This window comes from Pelophylax lessonae (assembly GCF_965119305.1).
Source record: "Pelophylax lessonae genome assembly, chromosome: 6".
Classification (NCBI taxonomy): Eukaryota; Metazoa; Chordata; class Amphibia; order Anura; family Ranidae; genus Pelophylax; species Pelophylax lessonae.
Window position 1 is genome coordinate 62,229,448 of NC_138773.1, and position 21,607 is coordinate 62,251,054.

At 47.8% G+C, this 21,607-nt stretch overlaps 1 protein-coding gene across 1 annotated transcript in view; it reads left to right on the forward strand.

Annotated features, from left to right (window-relative positions):
* The first annotated feature begins 1,160 nt into the window (after positions 1-1,160).
* Positions 1,161-21,607, forward strand: part of LOC309558239 (hexosaminidase D-like) — a 115,292-nt gene continuing 94,845 nt past the window's right edge. Inside the window, exon 1 of the mRNA XM_082261278.1 lies at positions 1,161-1,276. The gene's annotated coding sequence lies outside the window, so the exon portion shown is untranslated. The remainder of the gene's footprint in view (positions 1,277-21,607) is intronic.

Here is a 21,607-nt window from a genome sequence, read left to right on the forward strand (position 1 = left end):
TTTTTTCAGCGGGAATGCGGGGGAACGCATTCCGGCACCTCCAGTCTGAATGTATGCAATGGCAAAGGGGTGCTGGGGGTCAGTGGGGTGATCTGAAGGGCCTATTGATGCTGGCTGCTGGGGGATCTATTGTTGCTGGGGTGAATCCATTGTTGCTGGAGGGCATTTTGTTGTGGGTGGGGCTATTGTTGCAGTGAAGGATTTATTGTTGCTTGGGGGAACTATTGTTGCTGGGGGGCTATTGTTGTTGGGGAGGGTCTATTGTTGCAGGAAAGGATTTATTAGGGGGGTAATTGTTTCAGGGGAATATTTATTGTTGCTAAGGGGATCTATTGTTGGGGGGGGGTTCTATTGTTGCTGATTCCAGGGGATCTATTTTACTGCTTTTCTAGTTATCATTAACAAATTCCATACAAATTACCTAGAACCACAACATGATGCTTGGTTCTGTATTCTCTAAAAGGGAGGGGGATACTGGCAGGTGGTAGAGGGTGGAACCAAATTACAGCGATCGGAGGTGGGTAGGGGGTGGAGACAAGGGGTGACTCAGAGGAAGAGGGGAGTACCTGCACCTATTCTTGGAGAAAAAAAAGCCCTGTATTTGCACTTGTACGACCTGCCTAAGTATGATATGTTTATTATTATTATTTTAATGTATAAAAATCAGAAGCTTTAATATCACTTTGACTGAGCAAGCTGAAGTTAGAAGCTGATTTGCCACCATGCAAAGCTGCACCACATTTCCACTCTCCAGTTTTAGACCCCAATGGGTCTAAGGGGGTATGCAAACGGCATTTGAAACAGAACACCGAAACTGAAAGCAGCAATTCAGCTCAGCCCCCTGAGCACAGATAAAGAGGTAAATGTAAACCTAAGTTTGTCTTGAAAAAAAGAAACAATGGCAAACTTGGCTGTAAATCAGACCCAGGTCTACTGGTTTCTGGGACGTTCTATGGAGTAACCTCTGTATAATATCCTGGAGCCAGCTCCGTTTGGCAGCAAAGCTTTGGAGCAGCCTGTAAGTGAGATTGTTCTTCTTGTCCCTCCACCTCCCACAAATCACTTTGCTTGTTCCAGGAAAACGCTGACTGCAGACTTGGCAAGAGGCAGCTTGTAATTAACCATAAGTATACGCTGTTTTCTTCCAGCTGGGATGACCGCGCAGACTGAGCATCACTGAGCAGACAGCCCGTCACCCAAGACAGCATCAGCATCACATTGTAAGGCCAGGATAGACCCGGAGGCTGAAATGGGCGAGGTGTGACCTTTGTGGCAGGTAAGGAACAATCCTAACTAGTCAGTTACTTGACTCCAATAAAGGTAGGGGCTGGGCTAGCCTCAAGCAGTCATTTGTCTTACAGAATAGGAGTATCTGGCAGTTCTCTCTTCATCATATTATATACAGTATCTCACAAAAGTGAGTACACCCCTAACATTTTTGTAAATATTTTATTATATCTTTTCATATGACAACACTGAAGAAATGACGTTTTGCTACAATGTAAAGTAGTGAGTGTACAGCTTGTATAACAGTGTAAATTTGCTGTCCCCTCAAAATAACTCAACACACAGCCATTAATGTCTAAACTGCTGGCAACAAAAAGCGAGTACACCCCTAAGTGATAATGTCCAAATTGGGCCCAATTAGCCATTTTCCCTCCCTGGTGTCATGTGACTCGTTAGTGTTACAAGGTCTCAGGTGTGAATGGGGAGCAGGTGTGTTAAATTTGGGGTTATCCCTCTCACTCATACTGGTCACTGGAAGTTCAACATGGCACCTCATGGCAAAGAACTCTCTGCGGATCTGGAAAAAAAATTTTTGCTCTACATAAAGATGGTCTAGGCTATAAGAAGATTGCCAAGACCCTGAAACTGAGCTGCAGCACGGTGATCAAGACCATACAGTGGTTTACCAGGACAGGTTCCACTCAGAACAGGCCTCGACCAAAGAAGTTGAGTGCACGTGCTCAGTGTCATATCCAGAGGTTGTCTTTGGGAAATAGACGTATGAGTGCTGCTAGCATTGCTGCAGAGGTAGAAGGGATGGGGGGTCAGCCTGTCAGTAATCAAATTGGTCTGCATGGCTGTCATCCCAAAAGAAAGGCTTTTCTAAAGATGATGCACAAGAAAGCCCACCAACAGTTTGCTGAAGACAAGCAGACTAAGGACATGGATTACTGGAACCATGTCCTGTGGTCTGATGAGACCAAGATAAACGTATTTGGTTCAGATGGTGTCAAGGGTGTGTGGCAGCAACCATGTGAGGAATGCAAAGACAAGTGTGTCTTGCCTACAGTTAAGCATGGTGGTGGAAGTGTTATGGTCTGGGGCTGCATGAGTGCTGCCGGCACTGGGGAGCTACAGATCATTGAGGGACCATGAATGCCAACAAGTACTGTGACATAGTGAAGCGGAGCATGATCCCCTCCCTTCAGAGACTGGGCCACAGGGCAGTATTCCAACATGATAACGACCCCAAACACACCTCCAAGACGACCACTGCCTTACTAAAGAAGCTGAGGGTAAAGGTGATGGGCTGGCCAAGCATGTCTCCAGACTAAACTCTATTGAGCATCTGTGGGGCATCCTCAAATGGAAAGTGGAGGAGCGCAAGGTCTCTAATATCCACCAACTCCAAGAAGAGGACTCCAGTGGCAACCTGTGAAGCTCTGGTGAACTCCATGCCCAAGAGGGTTAATGCAATGCTGGAAAATAATGTTGGCCACACAAAATATTGACACTTTGGGCCCAAGTTGGACATTTTTTCATAGGAGGGTACTCACTTTTGTTGCCAGCGGTTTAGACATTAATGGCTGTGTGTTGAGTTATTTTGAGGGGACAGCAAATTTACACTGTTATACAAGCTGTACACTCATTACTTTACATTGTAGCAAAGTGTCATTTCTTCAGTGTTGTCACATGAAAAGATATAATAAAATATTTACAAAAATGTGAGGGGTGTACTCACTTTTGTGAGATACTGTATATATATATATATATATATATATATATATATATATATATATATATATATATATACACAAAAGAATATGTATAATTAAATAAATAAAATTAAAGTGACTAAAAAAAAAAAAAAATGATATGTATTCTTAAAGTCCAACTCTAGAAAACTTGGAAATTATCCCTCGCAGTGGGGCTGCACCTGCACTTTAAAGGTTAATTGCTCACTTAGTCTTGGGGAGAGATGCACTTTTACTTACCCACACCCTTACTTCACTCCCCTTGACTGATCTGATGGCCATCTTACACACCCCCAGAGCAGTGGACTGTTCCTCATCGTTATCACATCCAATGCATTGCTATGGATTGAAAAACAGTATTTCTCCTGCGCGCGAGTGGTATGCAAGAAGGGGTGTGGTCTTGTGTGGCTTTGTTAACACCCCCTCAGGACAGGGGTATCCAAATACACTGAAAAACAACAACAATAAGAGAAGGGAGCGCCGACCTTGTACATTACCACTAAAAAAGTTTATTAAAATCCAAAAAAAACAACATACATTGTACTCACAAACGTATGATAGTTGCACACATGTAAAGATATTGGACCCAATTGCCTCCAAGACAGCCCATATGTTCCTACAGTGCTGGATGACGTGATGGTATCCGCATGTAGCTGGCTGACGCGTTTCGAGGGAGGGTCCTCTTCCTCAGAGCCAAAAAATGCTACTGACCCCCCATTGCATTTGGGACATGTTATGTAGTCAGTCTGTACTGCCCACCACACTTTGCCCTGCCCCACAGGGAGCAGAGGTCAAGGGTGTAGGTAACTGAGATGGAATTTGTTTATGGAAAGTCTGTGATGCCCATAGTGGCAAGGGACCACACAGTACAAACCAACCACAGACCCACACCAAATCCAAATGCTGATGGTAGCAATAACAAAGATAAACTGTTAAACCAATGTTACACACTGGGGGAGTAAAAGCTAATTTAAAAAATAGTTAATATTATGAGTCATTATCAGAGAGGGCAACCCATATAAGAGCCAGGATTGTGTATGTTATCTAAAACTTTGACCTCCATTCAACTCTCACACATACTGAAATATATGCATATATAGATAGATAGATAGATAGATAGATAGATAGATAGATAGATAGATATACTGTATATATATATATATATATATATATATATATATATATATATATATATATGTAGCACCCTCCTAGGTAGGTGCTAGGCAGCGAAAGTATAGTTGCTCTGTCTGCTTATCAGAAGAGCCTGATTAATAGTTAGGCCTGTTGCATGTGCCCAGGGTGTGATTCATCTGGGCTGAGGGAGTGTCCTTACTGCATCCAATAGGGGAGCCTGTTGGATAGTGGAGGAAACCCAGCCAGTGACGCACAGGCTTTTGTAACTATCTCAGGGGGTTGGCACAAGCATTGGTGCATCCTGGGATACGTTATAAAAGCCAAGGCACATGTGACAGGGGGTCTTTGGGCGTTAAGCCAAGTCCCAGAAGGAGGGTGACAGCTGTCTCCTCTTCTGCAGCTGTTAGGGTGGTCGTAAGCAGCCGGCCTAGTGAACCAGTGGTGTGGCTGAACCCAGAGGTCCAGTGAAGCTGACTGTGGAGGTGAAGGCAGAGCAACTCTGGAAAAACAGTGTCCGTAAAAACAGAGGAGCTTGCCAACAGGTCTGCCCAGGAAAGGGGACCACTCCAATGACTAGAGTCAGCGGACGGGTGTCAGCACACAGGCAGTGATAGTAAAGGGGGTGCCAAGTTGTTAACCCTGAAGAAAATATTCAAACGGGAGCGGTCAATTTAACTTCACTTCAGTGGCAGGGTGAAGCAGCGGCCTTGCCGCATTCTACAGTCAGTTGTCCTCAGAATTGTGCATAGTTACTAGTTAGAGTATCCCACTCATCCCTTCTCCAATCCCAGTTCTAAATAAAACACAAAAACCAAATCCCCTGGACCGATTATTGTCTAAACCAAGAACTTTTAATGGCGTGTATCTGCTGTCAGTTGCTAATGGTAACTCAGGGGAACCCGCGAAGTGTAATTCTTAGCAGCTCTCTAGGGGGCAGTACTACATATATATATACATATATATATATATATATATATAAAAAAGTGTACAGCTCCATACAGTGCGACCTTGATAGGATCGCAGTAGTTGAGGGTCCTGTTGAGCTTACTCCAAAAATCAGACCGATATTGATCTGTGTATCTGCAAGACCCGGCATCCGTGGAGCCGCCCATGCCCCCAGCCACATCGCGCCGGCCTGGAACATAGGCGTGTCTCGTACATCCGGACCTGCAGGCAGATCTGCGTTCCGACGCCTAGCGCATCACTTATGGGTGTACCGTGGCGTCACTTCCTGTGGCATCCGAGATCGCCACGCACCATGAGTGAAAGCCCCGGGGACCAGCAAGCGTTCTGGGGCCTCACGGACCTGTGGCCACCTGTGGGACGTTGCAAATGCAATGGTGGGTCAGTAGCATTTTTGTACTCTGAAGAAGAGGGTCCTCCATCATCCAGCAACGTAGGAACATCTGGGCTGTCTTGGAGGCGATTGGGTCCAATATCTTTATATGTGTGCAACTATCATAAGTTTGTGAGTACAATGTATGTTGCTTTTTTGGATTTTAATAAACCTTTTTAGGCTATGTTCACATGTGGGCATAGCGGATCGCGGGCAGAATCACCGGGATTCTGCCCGCGATCCGGAAATCATTGCAAATCGCGGGACGCCTGTGCGATGCCCGTGATTTGCAATGGCACGCAAAAAGCTGTGCGATGTTGCAGCGATTTCCTGCCTGCCGAATCGCGGTGACATCCCGCAAACGGGACGCATGATGCCCAAAAAAGTACAAGAGCTTCTTTTGTGCGTCCTGCGATTCTCTTTGCGCGATGTTACTGCGATTCGGCAGGCGGAAATCGTGGCAACATCGCACAACATTTGGGTTGCCATTGCAAATCACGGGCATCGCACAGGCGTCCCGCGATTTGCAATGATTTCCGGATCGCGGGCAGAATCGCTGTGCTTCTGCCTGCGATTCGCTACGCCCACATGTGAACGTAGCCTTAGTGGTAATGCACAAGGTCGGTGCGCTCTTCTCTTGTTGGTTGTTGTTTCTCAATGCATAACTATGGAACCTGCATTGTTTTGGACATCAGGACCTTAGACCTCTGGAACATGGGGGAGAAGACGCAGCAGGGTGTAAAAAAGAATATGATTGGCTTTGCATTGGCACCAAATGGTGAAGCCCCCATGCTGCTTCTTCTTGGATAGAACAGCTTGTGGGGAGGTGCAGCATGGAGCAGTGGCAGTAAACACTCAGAGTCCAGTTGCTGAGAGCAAATCTCCTCCTCATAGGAATGTGCTGCAATTGCTGTGCAAAATACATGCAATATCTCTGGGGTGTGATTTGAGCCATAGATTTGTATGGCTTAAATCGCATGCAATTGCACCAAACTGGTGCAGGACCCTTTTTTTGTCCACACTAGAATCGGATAGCATGAGTGTTCACACCTATGTGATCCGATTCTGCAAATCATGTTTTAACCATCGCAATAAAGACGTTTTTATTTTACTGTAATCAGTGTGCAGTCATGCATCCTTGTCTGTTTGATGTTAGGCATGTTGGTTATGGTTAAGGCCATATCTCTATGCGATTTGCCTATAGTTGTTTTTCAGGAGTTGGAAGCTGATATATATTGGGAGTTGGAAGCTGTATATATAAGGTGTCTGTCCTCAGGAGGGGTATATACAGGGTGTCTGTCCTCAGGAGGGGTATATACAGGGTGTCTGTCCTCAGGAGGGGTATATATAGGGTGTCTGTACTCAGGAAGGGGTATATATATGGGGCGGGGGGGGGGGTGTATGTCATCTGGATGGGAACATAAGGGATGGGTCTGTTCTCAGTAGGGTTACATATGGGATGTCTGCCCTCAGGAGGGGTATGTACAGGGATTCTGCCATCAAGGGCTATATATGGGGTGTCTGTTCTCAAGGGGTGTCATTACAGTATATGGGGGGGCCTGTCCTTATGAAGGGGTATATGGGGTGTCTATCCTCAGGTTGGAAATACATAGCTCCCAACTGTCCCTGATTTAGATGGACTGTCCCTCATTAGGAACAAAGTCCCTCTGTCCCTCTTTCCTCCTCATTTGTCCCTCATTTTTGTCTGATCTATATAGTTGTATATATAATGCACTACATATCTATCAAAAAGTGTTTCCCTGTGCTAAACCTTTCATCCAATTTATAAACATCTGCATTTGTAAATTTCAAAGCCAAAATATAAGAAAAGCAGTGGTAAAAAGAAAATAAAAGCACTTGTTGGTTTAATCAATCATTTTTTTTTGTACAATGCCCCTATAAGGGGGCGTGGCAGGGGTATGTGTCCTATGCCTACATACTTATGTTAATAGTTGTCTCCATTCCCATCTCAGAAAGTTGGAGGTATGGGAATATATGGGGGAGAGGGTTTGGTCCTGAGGAGGGGTATACAGGTGCATCTAAAAAAAATAGAATATGAACAAAAAGTTAATTTATTTCAGTTATTCAATTAAAAAAATGAAACTCATATATTTTATGTAGCAAGGTTTCCAGGCCTGTGGCCTGATGTGGGTCTGCCATTGTTACCGGTTACCTCTCCAGCCCATGTGAGCTGCAACCCTGTGTGTGAAAACTGAGACATTGACAACTCCGGCATCTTTGTTTTGTGTTTTTATTGTAGATAAGGGGATGGGAGAAGGGAATGAGTGGGATACTCCTTTAGGCTCAACTAGGTACAACTTGGGACTTTATCCAGAAAAAATGTCTGTTAACACTGCCTTGACGCTAGCCGACGCTAGCCAACGCTCACTGACGCTTAGAGCACACTGTAACTTGGAAGAAGTGCTGAATCCTTGACTCTAGGTCCAGAAGACTCAGGACTATGGAGCATAGAACTGCTGACACTGCTGCACTGCAAAGTCACTGACTACCTCCTCCAGCCTGGCACCGGCTAGAGGTAGCTTGTGATGAATTCCCGTATGGCTGCAACTCTCAACTGATACTCTATACAATTCAGGGCCCAATCTGCAGGCGGCCCCCTTTACAGTTTTAGCTCTTCAGGGTCCACTGACTATGTTTCCCTTTGCTACTTCAGGGTCCTCAACCTAGGTACCCCCTTTGCTACTAGCTGATACTGGATCCCAGAACCTCCTCCAGAGTGGTCTTCTCTAACACTTCAGGCAGACCCCCAGGGGCAATCCTCAGTACTCACGACCTGCGTACGTTTTCCTGGGACTGGACCCCTCTCTCGCTCTCCGCTGGTTCTCGGCACACCAGATCCCCTCAGCTCAACTCAGCACTCTCTCTGGATCCTCAGGCGACACCCCAAGACATCCACTTCCTCAGACAGGAGGAGAGACAACCGTTCTCTCCCTCCTGGGACTCTGCTCCCCCCAAAGACACCGAGCCATGCGCTCCTTCAGAATTATATCCTCTCCCAGAATCCTCTGCGGCAGAATCTGCCTCCTGGGGTAGATACAAGCCTGAATGTATCTCTAAATGGGTTTCCTACACTGCCCTATCAGGAGCCTCCTTTAGAGCCAGTGGGGAGACTCCCCTCCTCAGAAGACACACTTGGGAGTCATGACAACGTACCTGACAAAAAAGAAACATGGCCCTGCTGTTAGGCAGACAAGGCCTACTATGCTTTTACCTAGCACCTACCTGTAGGGTGCTACACCCACCCCACACTAAAATGAGTCAGGTCCCTCTGACTCAGAGGCAGCTGCCTCCTATCAAAAAGTCTGCCAAAAATCAGGAGTATCCCACAAACCTGGAAAGGGAAAACAAATTTACAAATAAATTAGCGTGGAAAAATAGATCTTTACACGCTGCTGTACATGTATATTACACAGTTTGAGGTGCATGATAACTGATGCACCCCCCACCAAATAAACTCACTTGGTGGAGAACAACAAAGAAAAATGCGATGCAAACATCCTGACTGACTATCTCTAAGGTGGTCCCACCTATATAGAGAAAAAGGAAGCAAAAAGTTAGTCAACTACATCACATATGGAATACAAGCCTAACTATCTGAACAGTTGAATGGAAAGACTCTCCTTCATTGGATGTAAGGGCGACCTTTCCATTCCCTCCCTGACTGCCTCTGCCAACCAGTGTCTTGACACGCCGGGGTCCTCCTTTATCTGGAAGAGCTTGTCCTCTAACACTAACTGCCCAGACAGAGTCCTTTCTGTCGAAGTGAAGTACAGCGCCCTCTGCTGTCCTTCCAAGCACTTGAGTAAGGAAACAGGGCAGATCACAGTCTCTCATGACCTACAGTCCTGATGAGTCAGGGAAACATCACAGGGGTCCAGCAAGGTACCCCTCACCAAAGTTCTCGGACACTTGAACTTTGTAGCAACATCTTCATCTGTAAGACTGTGGATGAAGTCCCACACAGCCATTTGTAATCCACAAAAGGTCCTGGCCTGATGGCTCAAGGGACCTAGCACACAAAAATAATTTCCCAGAAGACCCAGACCTGATGGTCCCAAAGGTCTGACACTACAACACTTGACTTTGTCAAGGACCCTGGCCTGATGGCCCAAGGGGTCGGTTTCAAACTTCAACCACTTGTAAACTTGAATTCAGCATCACATCACTTTTAAAAGTTTCCTTGGTCAGTTGTGGTAGCCAGCCGGCCACACAATTTTTCCTGCTCTTGAATCTCCTCCTTTCTAATGAGTTGACAATCCTCAGATGTAATACTCAGGGTGGGGCACTTGGACATACTCCCCTTGTTCATTTTTGACCCGGATGGACCAAGCATGTCTTGACCCATCTGGACGGCGGATCTCCACCCTATATATGTAGATGGAGCGCCCGTAATACCAGTGAACTTTCACTTTATTGAACTTCTCTTTTAGTCCCTCCTCTGGATAGTCCCAGTAAAGCTTTGGGACAAACAGGTAATCCCAAATAAGTTAATTGCACCAAAAGTCCCTGTACTTCTCCACTAACAACATTACTTCCCTTGGTGCATAAGGGTAGTCATACCCATATTCCAATGCAACCTTTTTCTGCATCCACCGCTGCATTCTAGACAACCGGGGAAGGGTTCTCGGGTTATCTCTCCCTGGTGGAGAAAAAGGGGTGCATATCCTCTGTATCATCTCTTCATATGCGGTGTTCTGGTCTCTGGCCCGAGCAATGTTCCCCGGTGGGGTGAGGTCTGGGACTCTTGCAACATAGGCGTCACAGAACCTAAATTTCTGGGCAAGTTCTCCTCTCTCAATAGCCTCTTTGGCTTCCTGGTCTAAAGGCACAGTCACTTCAGGACCTGGGGAGCTGCTCCCAGCCTCTGACCCCCATCCCCACTCGGTCTCGTCAATTGATCCCCACTCATCCATGCCATCCTTAAATGATCCGTACTTCATATAGGATGGGGAATCGACTCTAACAGGGCATTTCCCACCCTCATTACTGGTGCTTGAAGAGGACACCTGAGTGACTTCTGTGTTGACAGGCTGTGGAACAGTAATAGGGGCGTATCCTGTTAGGGCCCTTGCTGTAGGCATCTCTGGACTCTCTCCTACGGTTTGGGTGGACACGGCTTCCCTCCCTATGGAGCTCTTTGCGACCGAACTCCCTTCCTGCAGACTGTAGGCCCACCAACTGCTGGCAGGGCCTCCAGCTGCATCATCAGCCTGAACATGCCCCTTCCTGCTCCGCAGAGGAACTTGGACTCATTCCCCGTCACCTCCTGGGTGAGGCTGGTCTCCCACATAACAGTAAGCTTCCTGGGACTGCCCTCACCTTTCTCTGCCCTGAATAGCAGATCACCACATTGCCCACATTGGACCCACGCCTTCACTTTCAGAGTAATGGTGGCACGTTGGGGACATGCCATTCCAAGGAACTCTCAGCCTCCTCCTGTGCACAACGTGAGTTCGCCTTCTGGCACAATCCGGATACCGGTATCCCAGACTAGGGGGGGATCCGGCTGTTGGATCTGCTCCTGACTTTGCTCCGCAGGGTTTTCGCCCATGGTGGCAGTAATAGCGGGAACACTCTTCGCTCCTCTGGTGAACAACATGCCTCCTTCTCCTACATGTGTCTCCCGCACGGCCGCACCCGAAGGAGGGGATATTAATAGAGTCCCCTGGATCACTCCTGATTGGCCAGAGGTTCCCACTATCTCCACCCTTTCGCCATATTGGGCGCATATTCCTCCCACTGGGCAGACCTGCACGTGGCGCGCTTTCCCGTGCGGTACTGTAACTCTTCCCCTGCCATGCTGCTTCGCTGAAAACCTTTGGGAAGTAGCTACAAAGCAGACTGTGTCACTTGCTAGACACACATCCGCCCATCTCAATTGCACTAGGGCCTCCACTGCGCTTCTCCTGACTGAAGCCAGCTGTCCCTTCTTGCTCGGCAAGAGTAGCATCCTGCTGCAGGTTGCACGGCCGATACTCCTCTTCCTTGCCACACACGTGCATCCTCTTCCATACTGGCTCTGGGATTAGTCCCACTGCCCTTCTCAGCATGGCCGACTACCATCCCCACAGTATGTGTGCAGCAACTATAAAGAATAAATGTCCCGCTGTCAAATGCACAGTCAACATCCTTCCACATAGCGTTCACCACCACCATGCCCCTGGCACCTCTCTTCTTGTGCCACTGGCCTCCATCTTCACCATCCACACTAGGACCTCTGGCGTCCTCTTCCCTGTCCTCCCTGGGACTCCTGACACCATCTTCACTGCCCACCCTGGGACTTCTCACTGTTAAGCAGTTGCAGCATTGATACACCCGGACACATTTGCCTCCTGCTCTCCATTTTCTGATAGCAGAATCCGTGTGAAAAGTCTTTGTCACATCACAATTTCTCTTAGAGCATTTACGTTGCCACAAACATCCTTCCATGTGGGCTTCCAACTTGAACCCACTCTCCCTGCCTCCCATAGTTGCAGTCTCACACCCGGCCAGGCGTTTGAATAGCAGTTCCGAACACAAAAAGGGATTTTGTGGACTTTTCCTTTTGCCGTTGCCAAGGGCAACTGGCCCAGTAACTAATGGCATAATCCCAGACGAGCCCCCAAATGTAGCAAGGTTTCCAGGCCTGTGACCTGATGTGGGTCTGCCATTGTTACCGGTTACCTCTCCAGCCCATGTGATCTGCGACCATGGGTGTGAGAACTGAGACATTGAAAACTCCGGCATCTTTGTTTTGTGGTTTTATTCTAGATAAGGGGATGGGAGAAGGGAATGAGTGGGATACTCCTTTAGGCTCAACTAGGTACAACTTGGGACTTTATCCAAAAAGATGTCTGTCAATGCTGCCTGCCAACGCTCACTGATGCTTAGAACACACTGTAACTTGAAAGAAGTGCTGAATCCTCGATTCTAGGTCCATAAAGACTCTGTTCCCGCCAAACGCTGAGCCATGTGCCCTTTCAGGCTTATATCCTCTCCCAGAATCCTCTGCGGCAGAATCTGCCTCCTAGGGTAGATACAAGCCTGAATCTATCTCTGATTGGGTTTCCTCCACTGCCCTACAGGAGCCTCCTTTAGTGCCAGTGGGGAAACTCCCCTCCTCAGAAGACACACTTGGGAGTCATGACAACCTACCTGACAAAAAAGAAACATGGCCCTGCTGTTAGGCAGACGAGGCCTACTATGCTTTTACCTAGCACCTACCTGTAGGATGCTACATTTATATAGATGCGTTACACACAGACATCCCAACCTGCAAAAACTCATTTCAGGGAGGTGGCAAAGTCATTTCAGGGAGGTGAGCCCCCCCCTCCCCCACACGTCGCCACTGCCACCCCCCCACGCACGTCTGCGCCGCACCCTCCCCTTTCCAATTTAACACTACCAGAGAATAATGAAATGTAATCAGTATACCTGGTCACTGGTGCTGGTCACTGATGCTGGTACTGGTCACTGATGCTGGTACTGTTCACTGGTGCTGGTACTGTACTGGTCTGGTAACTGGTGCGGGTACTGGACACTGGTGCTGGACACTGATGCTGGTACTGGTCACTGATGCTGGTACTGTTCACTGGTGCTGGTACTGTACTGGTCTGGTCACTGGTGCTGGTACTGGACACTGGTGCTGGACACTGATGCTGGTACTGGACACTGATGCTGCTATTGGTCACTGGTGCTGGTACCGGCCTGGTCACTGGTACTGGCCTGGTCACTGGTGCTGGTACTGGCCTGGTCACTGGTGCTGGTACTGGTCACTGGTGCTGGTACTGGTCACTGGTGCTGGCCTCTTCACTGGTGCTGGTACTGGCCTGGTCACTGGTGCTGGTACTGGCCTGGTCGCTGGTGCTGGTACTGGTCACTGGTGCTGGTCACTGGTGCTGGTACTGGCCTGGTCACTGGTGCTGGTCACTGGTGCTGGTACTGGCCTGGTCACTGGTGCTGGTACTGGCCTGGTCACTGGTGCTGGTACTGGCCTGGTCACTGGTGCTGGTCACTGGTGCTGGTACTGGCCTGGTCACTGGTGCTGGTACTGGTCACTGGTGCTGGTACTGGCCTGGTCACTGGTGCTGGTACTGGTGCTGGTACTGGCCTGGTCACTGGTGCTGGTACTGGCCTGGTCACTGGTGCTGGTACTGGTCACTGGTGCTGGTACTGGCCTGGTCACTGGTGCTGGTAATGGCCTGGTCACTGGTACTGGTGCTGGTACTGGTCACTGGTGCTGGTGCTGGCCTCTTCACTGGTGCTGGTACTGGCCTGGTCACTGGTGCTGGTACTGGTACTGGCCTGGTCACTGGTGCTGGTACTGGCCTGGTCACTGGTGCTGGTACTGACCTGGTCACTGGTGCTGGTACTGGTGCTGGTACTGGCCTGGTCACTAGTGCTGGTACTGGCCTGGTCACTGGTGCTGGTACTGGCCTGGTCACTGGTGCTGGTACTGGTCACTGGTGCTGGTACTGGCCTGGTCACTGGTGCTGGTCACTGGTCACTGGTGCTGGTACTGGTCACTGGTGCTGGTACTGGCCTGGTCACTGGTGCTGGTACTGGCCTGGTCACTGGTGCTGGTACTGGTCACTGGTGCTGGTACTGGTCTGGTCACTGGTGCTGGTACTGGTCACTGGTGCTGGTACTGGCCTGGTCACTGGTGCTGGTCACTGGTCACTGGTGCTGGTACTGGTCACTGGTGCTGGTTCTGGCCTGGTCACTGGTGCTGGTACTGGCCTGGTCACTGGTGCTGGTACTGGTCACTGGTGCTGGTACTGGTCTGGTCACTGGTGCTGGTACTGGCCTGGTCACTGGTGCTGGTACTGGTCACTGGTGCTGGTACTGGTCTGGTCACTGGTGCTGGTACTGGCCTGGTCACTGGTGCTGGTACTGGTCTGGTCACTGGTGCTGGTACTGGCCTGGTCACTGGTGCTGGTACTGGCCTGGTCACTGGTGCTGGTACTGGTGCTGGTACTGGTCTGGTCACTGGTGCTGGTACTGGTCTGGTCACTGGTGCTGGTACTGGCCTTGTCACTGGTGCTTGTACTGGTCTCAGGTGCTGGCTCTCTGGTGCTGCTCTCAGGTTAGGTCACGTGTCTGTCACAGAGTGGGGTGTCACGATGATTGGTCCCGTAGTAGACGATGTGGCTGTAGTAGAGAGCAAAGCTGCTGCTTGCTCTCTGCAGCTCCTCCCACAGGCGGAGTGCATGACTCATATCACTCCGCCTGTGAGCCGGATCTATTTCGGCTCCGACGTGATTTCAATGTGCAGGCTTGCTGACAGCTGACACACTCTCTGTCTGCATCGATGAGTCATCTCATCTGACTCACTGTGACTCACACACAGCCGGGATATTGCCCTGAGCTTGCGGGTGTCCGTGAGCTCAGGGCGGAAAGCGGGAGTCTCCCGCGACTTGCGGGAGACTTGAGATGTCTGTACACACAGAGTAATATATTTCAAGCATTTCTTTCTTTAAACTTTGATGATTATAGCTTACAGCTAGTAAAAACCCAAAATTCAGTATCTCAGAAAATCAGAATATTACATAAGACCAATAAAAAAAAAGGATTTTTAATATAGAAATGTTGACTTACTGAAAAATATGTCCATGTACAGTATAATGTACACTCAATAGGCCGGACTAAACTCGTGCACCCCCTAATTTAACTACGACCCACCCCTTCCTGTCAAGGCCGCACCCCTTCCTGTTTCAATCTCACCGTCATCTGTAAACCACACCCTTCCTCTTTAGGCTTCACCTCTTCCTCTCTGTACATTAAAAGTGGGTACAAAGTGCCTACTTGTATATTTTGTTGTTTTGTATGGGTACGCCGGTTCGTGGGAGCACTCCTGGGGGCGAGCGCGCGCTCCTGGGGGACCACACTAGGCAGCGGGGATGCCAATCCACAGGGCCAGCGCCTGCAATTGGGCACCCGCGATCGTTCCCCGCTGAGAGAGAACGTTCTCTCTGAAATGTTTACAGAGCGCCTGTGATCCTCCTATTTAGAATCACAGGTCTCTGTGTTCATTTCACAGACCTCTTCCCCATACAGTTAGAAAAAAACCCCTAGGCTCGCACTTAACCCTTTGATCACCCCCTGGTCAACCCCTTCCCTGCCAGTGTCATTATTACAGTAACAGAGCATATTTGTAGCACTGATTACTGTAGTAATGTCAGTGGTCCCCCCAAAAGTGTCAAAAATGTCAGTTAGGGTCTGATCTGTCCGCTGTAATGTCGCAGTCCTGCTAAAAATCGCAGATCGCCACTATTACCAGTAAAAAAAATAAAATAAATAAAAATGACAAATCTTTCCCCTAGTTTGTAGACGCGCTAAGTCTTGCGCAAAACCAATCAAAATACGCTTATTGCGATTTTTTTTTTACCAAAAATATGTAGCAGACTACAAATTGGCCTAAAAGGATGAACATTTTTGATTTTTTACATTTTTTTTTCAGGATGTTATATATCAGAATGTGAAAAACAATATTTTTTTTTTCAGAATTGTTGCTCTTTTTTTTGTTTTTAGCGCAATAAATAAAAATCGCACAGGTGATCAAATACCACCAAAAGAAAAATCCACTTGTGGTAAAAAAGGGACATTGATTTTTTTAGGGTAATGCAGCCCTGAATCGCAAAAAATGGCCTGGTTATTAAGGGAAAAAAAAATTCCAGGGCTGCGTGCATGGTGCAGGAGATGCAGGGGCTGCGGGCATGGTGCAGGAGATGCAGGGGCTGCGAGCATGGTGCAGAAGATGCAGGGGTTGCAGGCATGGTGCAGGAGATGCAGGGGTTGCGGGCATGGTGCAGGAGATGCAGGGGCTGCGGGCATAGTGCAGGGACTGCGGGCATGGTGCAGATGATGCAGGGGTTGCGGGCATGGTGCAGGAAATGCTGGGGTTGCAGGCATGGTGCAAGAGATGCAGGGCTGTGGACATGGTACAGGAGATGCAGGGGTTGCGGGCATGGTGCAGGGGCTGCGGGCATGGTGCAGGAGATGCAGGGCTGTGGACATGGTACAGGAGATTCAGGGGTTGCGGACCTGGTGCAGGGGTTGCGGACATGGTACAGGAGATGCAGGGCTGTGGGCATGGTACAGGAGGGGCTTTTAAACTAGGGAATGGGGGGGAGGGTACAGATGTAGAATTAGCCAGTGGAAAGAAAGTTTCAGAGGGCAGAAATGGGGGCATTAGCGGTTGGGTGTTCGGAGCTCCTATACCCAGGGTGGGTACGGGGAAAAATCAAGAGAGCAGCCTAAAAACATCAAAATTACGAGGCTTATATACCAATGCCAGAAGCCTGGCCAACAAGATGGGAGAGCTGGAGCTGCTGATGTTTGAGGAGGACTTAGATTTTGTGGGGATAACTGAGACTTGGTTTGACAGCTCCCATGACTGGATGGTGACCATTCAGGGGTATTCCCTTTATCGCAGAGATAGAGAAGGTAAAAAAGGGGGAGGGGTATGTCTGTATATTAAGAACAGCATACAGGTAAATATGAGGGATGATATTAATAATGGAGCTATGGATGAGGCAGAATCCCTATGGGTAGAGCTTCAAAGGGATGGCACGGCGGGGAAGTTAATATTGGGCGTATGCTATAGACCCCCCAACCAGAGGGAGGAGGGTGAGGCGGCCCTCCTTTTACAGATAGGATTGGCAGCAAGGATGGGAAATGTCATTATAATGGGGGACTTTAATTATCCAGATATAGACTGGGCAGAAGGAACCGCGCACTCAGCCAAGGCTAGGCAGTTCCTAAATGTTTTGCAGGACAATTTTATGGGTCAGATGGTGAATGCACCGACAAGAAACAATGCGGTACTTGACCTACTGATTACCAACGATACAGACCTGATCACGGATATAGAAATACGGGACAACTTAGGAAACAGTGACCATAGGTCAATAAGTTTCAGTATTAATTACAGTAATAGGAAGCTGAGGGGTAATATAAGGACACTGAATTTCAAAAGAGCCAATTTGCCAAAGCTGCGCTCGCTGCTAGAAAATATCAATTGGGATAGAACCCTGGAAACAAAGAACACGGAGGAAAAATGGGAGTGCTTCAAGAGCATACTAAACAGGGGGATTGGCCAGTGCATTCCAAAGGGAAATAAATTTAAAAGAGCAAAAATAAACCCTGGATGGCTAAACTCCAACATAAAAATGTATATTAGTGCTAAAGAAAAGGCCTTCAAAAAATACAAGACTGAGGGGTCATTGGCAGCATTTAAGCATTACAAAGAGTGTAATAAGAAATGTAAAGACGAAATCAGGGCGGCTAAAATAGAACACGAGAGACATATAGCGGAGGAGAGTAAAAAGAACCCTAAGAAGTTCTTTAAGTATATAAACAGTAAGAAAGCGAGGCCAGAACACATTGGCCCCGTAAAAGATGATAAGGGAAATATGGCCACTGAGGACAGAGAAAAGGCGGAAGTGTTAAATAATTTCTTCTCTTCAGTCTTCACAAAAGAATCGGGGGGCTACACGAACCCAGCTTGTAAGGCCAATAATACACCTCAGAAAGTGCCGCCATGGTTAACAGAAGATAGACTTAGAGCTAAACTAGAGAAACTTAACATAAATAAATCCCCGGGACCGGATGGCTTGCACCCGAGGGTTCTTAATGAGCTCAGCCAGGTGATTGCCAGACCATTATTCTTGATCTTTAAGGATAGTTTACAGATGGGTATGGTGCCAGCTGATTGGAAAAAAGCCAACGTGGTACCAATATTTAAGAAGGGGCCCAGATATATCCCGGGTAACTATAGGCCGGTCAGCCTAACATCAGTAGTCTGCAAAATTTTGGAGGGGATGTTAAGGGACCACATACAAGACTTTAGTAATGAAACTGGTATTATAAGTAGTAATCAGCATGGATTCATGAAAAATCGTTCTTGCCAAACCAATCTATTAACCTTCTACGATGAAGTGAGCAGCCACCTAGATAAAGGTAAGCCTGTGGATGTGGTGTATCTGGACTTTGCAAAGGCCTTTGACACCGTTCCCCACAAACGATTACTGTACAAACTAAGGAAGGTAGGTATGGACCATAAGGTGAGTACCTGGATAGAGAACTGGCTCCAGGGGAGAGTACAGAGGGTGGTGATTAATGGGGAGTACTCGGATTGGGCGGGTGTGGAAAGTGGGGTCCCCCAGGGTTCTGTCCTGGGACCAATCCTGTTTAATTTATTCATAAATGATCTAGAGGAGGGGATATCTAGTACAATCTCAGTATTTGCAGATGATACTAAATTAGGCAGGCCAATATCTTCTATGCAGGATGTGGAAACCTTGCAAGCAGACCTGAACAAAATAACGGGGTGGGCAACTACATGGCAGATGAGGTTTAATGTTGAAAAATGTAAAGTAATGCACCTGGGTGCCAGAAACCAGAAAGCAAGCTACTCACTAGGGGGGGAACCTCTGGGTGAGTCTAGGATGGAAAAGGACTTGGGGGTACTGGTAGACAACAAGCTTGGCAGTGGCATGCAATGCCAAGCCGCCGCAAGCAAAGCCAACAGAATACTGGGATGTATAAAAAAGGGGATTCACTCCAGAAATAAAGAGATTATTCTCCCACTCTACAAGACTCTGGTCCGGCCACATCTGGAGTATGCTGTCCAGTTCTGGGCACCGGTCCTCAGGAAGGATGTGCTGGAACTGGAGAAAGTCCAGAGAAGGGCAACAAAAATAATTAGGGGAATGGAGGACATCAGCTATGAGGAAAGACTACAAGCACTGAACCTTTTCTCTCTGGAGAAAAGACGATTGAGGGGGGATATGATATCAATGTACAAATACTGTACTGGTGACCCGAGCATAAGGAACAAACTATTCAGAGAAAGGAGGTACAATAAGACACGTGGCCACTCACTAAAACTAGAGGAAAGGCGGTTTAACCTTAAAGTGCGTAAGGGGTTCTTCACTGTAAGAGCAGTAAGGATGTGGAATTCTCTTCCACAAGCAGTCGTATCAGCAGGGAGCATCGATAGTTTCAAAAAACTAGTAGATGGACACCTTAAAGACCACAACATACAGGGGTATACAATGTACGATTAAAAGCAAACACACACACGCATTCATAGGTTGAACTGGATGCATAGGTTGAACTGGATGGACTGATGTCTTTTTTCAACCTTACTAACTATGTAACTATGTAACTATGTAACTATGTAACTATGTAAGATGCAGTGCTGCGGGCATGGTACAGGCATGGTACAGGAGATGCAGTACTGCGGGCATGGTACAGGCATGGTACAGGAGATGCAGGGCTGTGGGCAGCATGGTACAGGAGATGCAGTGCTGCGGGCATGGTACAGGAGAATCTCCTGTACCATGCCCGCAGCACCTGCATCTGCTGCGGAGGAGTCTCACTTACCTTGAGGCGCCTTTACATTTAATAATGGCGGCGCCCGGTGCCATTGCGTCACCGCGCATGTGCTGCCTGCCCGGGAATAGCCGAACGTGTACAGGCCTTCCCGAGCGGCGGCTGCGCATGTGCAGTGCGCATGTCGGGCCGGCCGCGGCTATTTTTTTTTTTCAAGTATTAGCCAGTGCAACGGATCTAGGGTTTTTTTTTCATGCGGGGGGGGGGGGGCGGCTTTTTTGCAGCAGTGGTTGGGGCTCCTTTTGCATTAATGAATACATCAGTGCGGTGTGGCATGGCGGCGATCAGCTTGTAGCATTGCTGAGGTGTTATGGAAGCCTAGGTTGCTTTGATAGCGGCCTTCAGCTCGTCTGCATTGTTTGGTCTGATGTCTCTCATCTTCCTCTTGACAAAACCCCACAGATTCTCTATGGGGTTTAGGTCAGGCGAGTTTGCTGGCCAATCAAGCACAGTGATACCATGATCATTAAACCAGGTATTGGTACTTTTGGCCGTGTGGACAGGTGCCAAGTCCTGCTGGAAAATGAAATCAGCATCTCCATAAAGCTGGTCAGCAGAGGGAAGCATGAAGTGCTCTAAAATTTCCTGGTAGAGGGCTGCGTTGATTTTGGACTTGATAAAACACAGTGGACCAACACCAGCAGATGACACGGCTCCCCAAATCATCACTGACTGTGGAAACTTCACACTGGATCCCATGGAACTTGGATTCTGTGTCTCTCTTCCTCTAGACTTTGGGAACTTGATTTTCAAATCAAATGTAAAATTTACTTTCATCTGAAAAGAGGACTTTGGACCACTGGGAAACAGTTCAGTCCTTTTTCTCCATAGCCCAGGTAAGACGCTTCTGACACTGTCTCTTGTTCAGGAGTGGCTTGACACAAGGAATGCGACAGTTGTAGCACATGTCCTGGATACATCTGTGTGTCGTGGCTCTTGAAGCACTGACACCAGCCGTAGTCCACTTCTTGTGAATCTCCCCCAAATTCTTGAATGGCCTTTGTTTCACAAGCCTCTCAACGCTGTGGTTATTCCTGTTCCTTGTGCATCTTTTTCTATCACACTTTTTCCTTCCACTCAACTTTCCATTATTATGCTTGGCTATAGCACTCTGAACAGCCAGCTTCTTTAGCAATTACCTTTTGTGACTTAACCTCCTTGTGGAGGGTATCAATGACTCTCTTCTGGACAACTTACATTTAGATGATCAAAAACCAGAATACAAACAGACAGACACGAGAGGGGAAACGGGTTAGTTGGAGCCACATCTGTGACGTCATCATGCACGAGCCAGCTGGTGAGGTCTGCGGCCGTGTCTTTCTGTTTGTATTTCACTGGTTTTTGATCATCTAATTGTAAGTGCAATGTATATACAGTATATAAAATAAAATTGTATTTTTATATAGTACACAATGAAGTGTTCTCCTCTTCCTATATTTGATCGAGGACTGTTTTAACTTATGCTAGACCAAATATTGGCTGAAATCCCTGGATGGTAATACGTCTGAGGCTAAATGTGGATGACACGCCTTCCCTCCCTAAAATCACGGGACTATGTGGTGATTAAAAAGGCAAGCGAGATCTCTAAGATTTGAGGTCCAGAGTCTCTGGTAAAAGGCTTGAGTTGATGTGGGGACAGCCTGTCTATGAGCACCCTGCACCCTGTCACGTTTTTGCCTGTTGAATTTGCAAACTGAATCACGGGGATAGTATTTTATTGGACTGTCATTAGGTGGATTCTGTGTATGTGAATTACTAT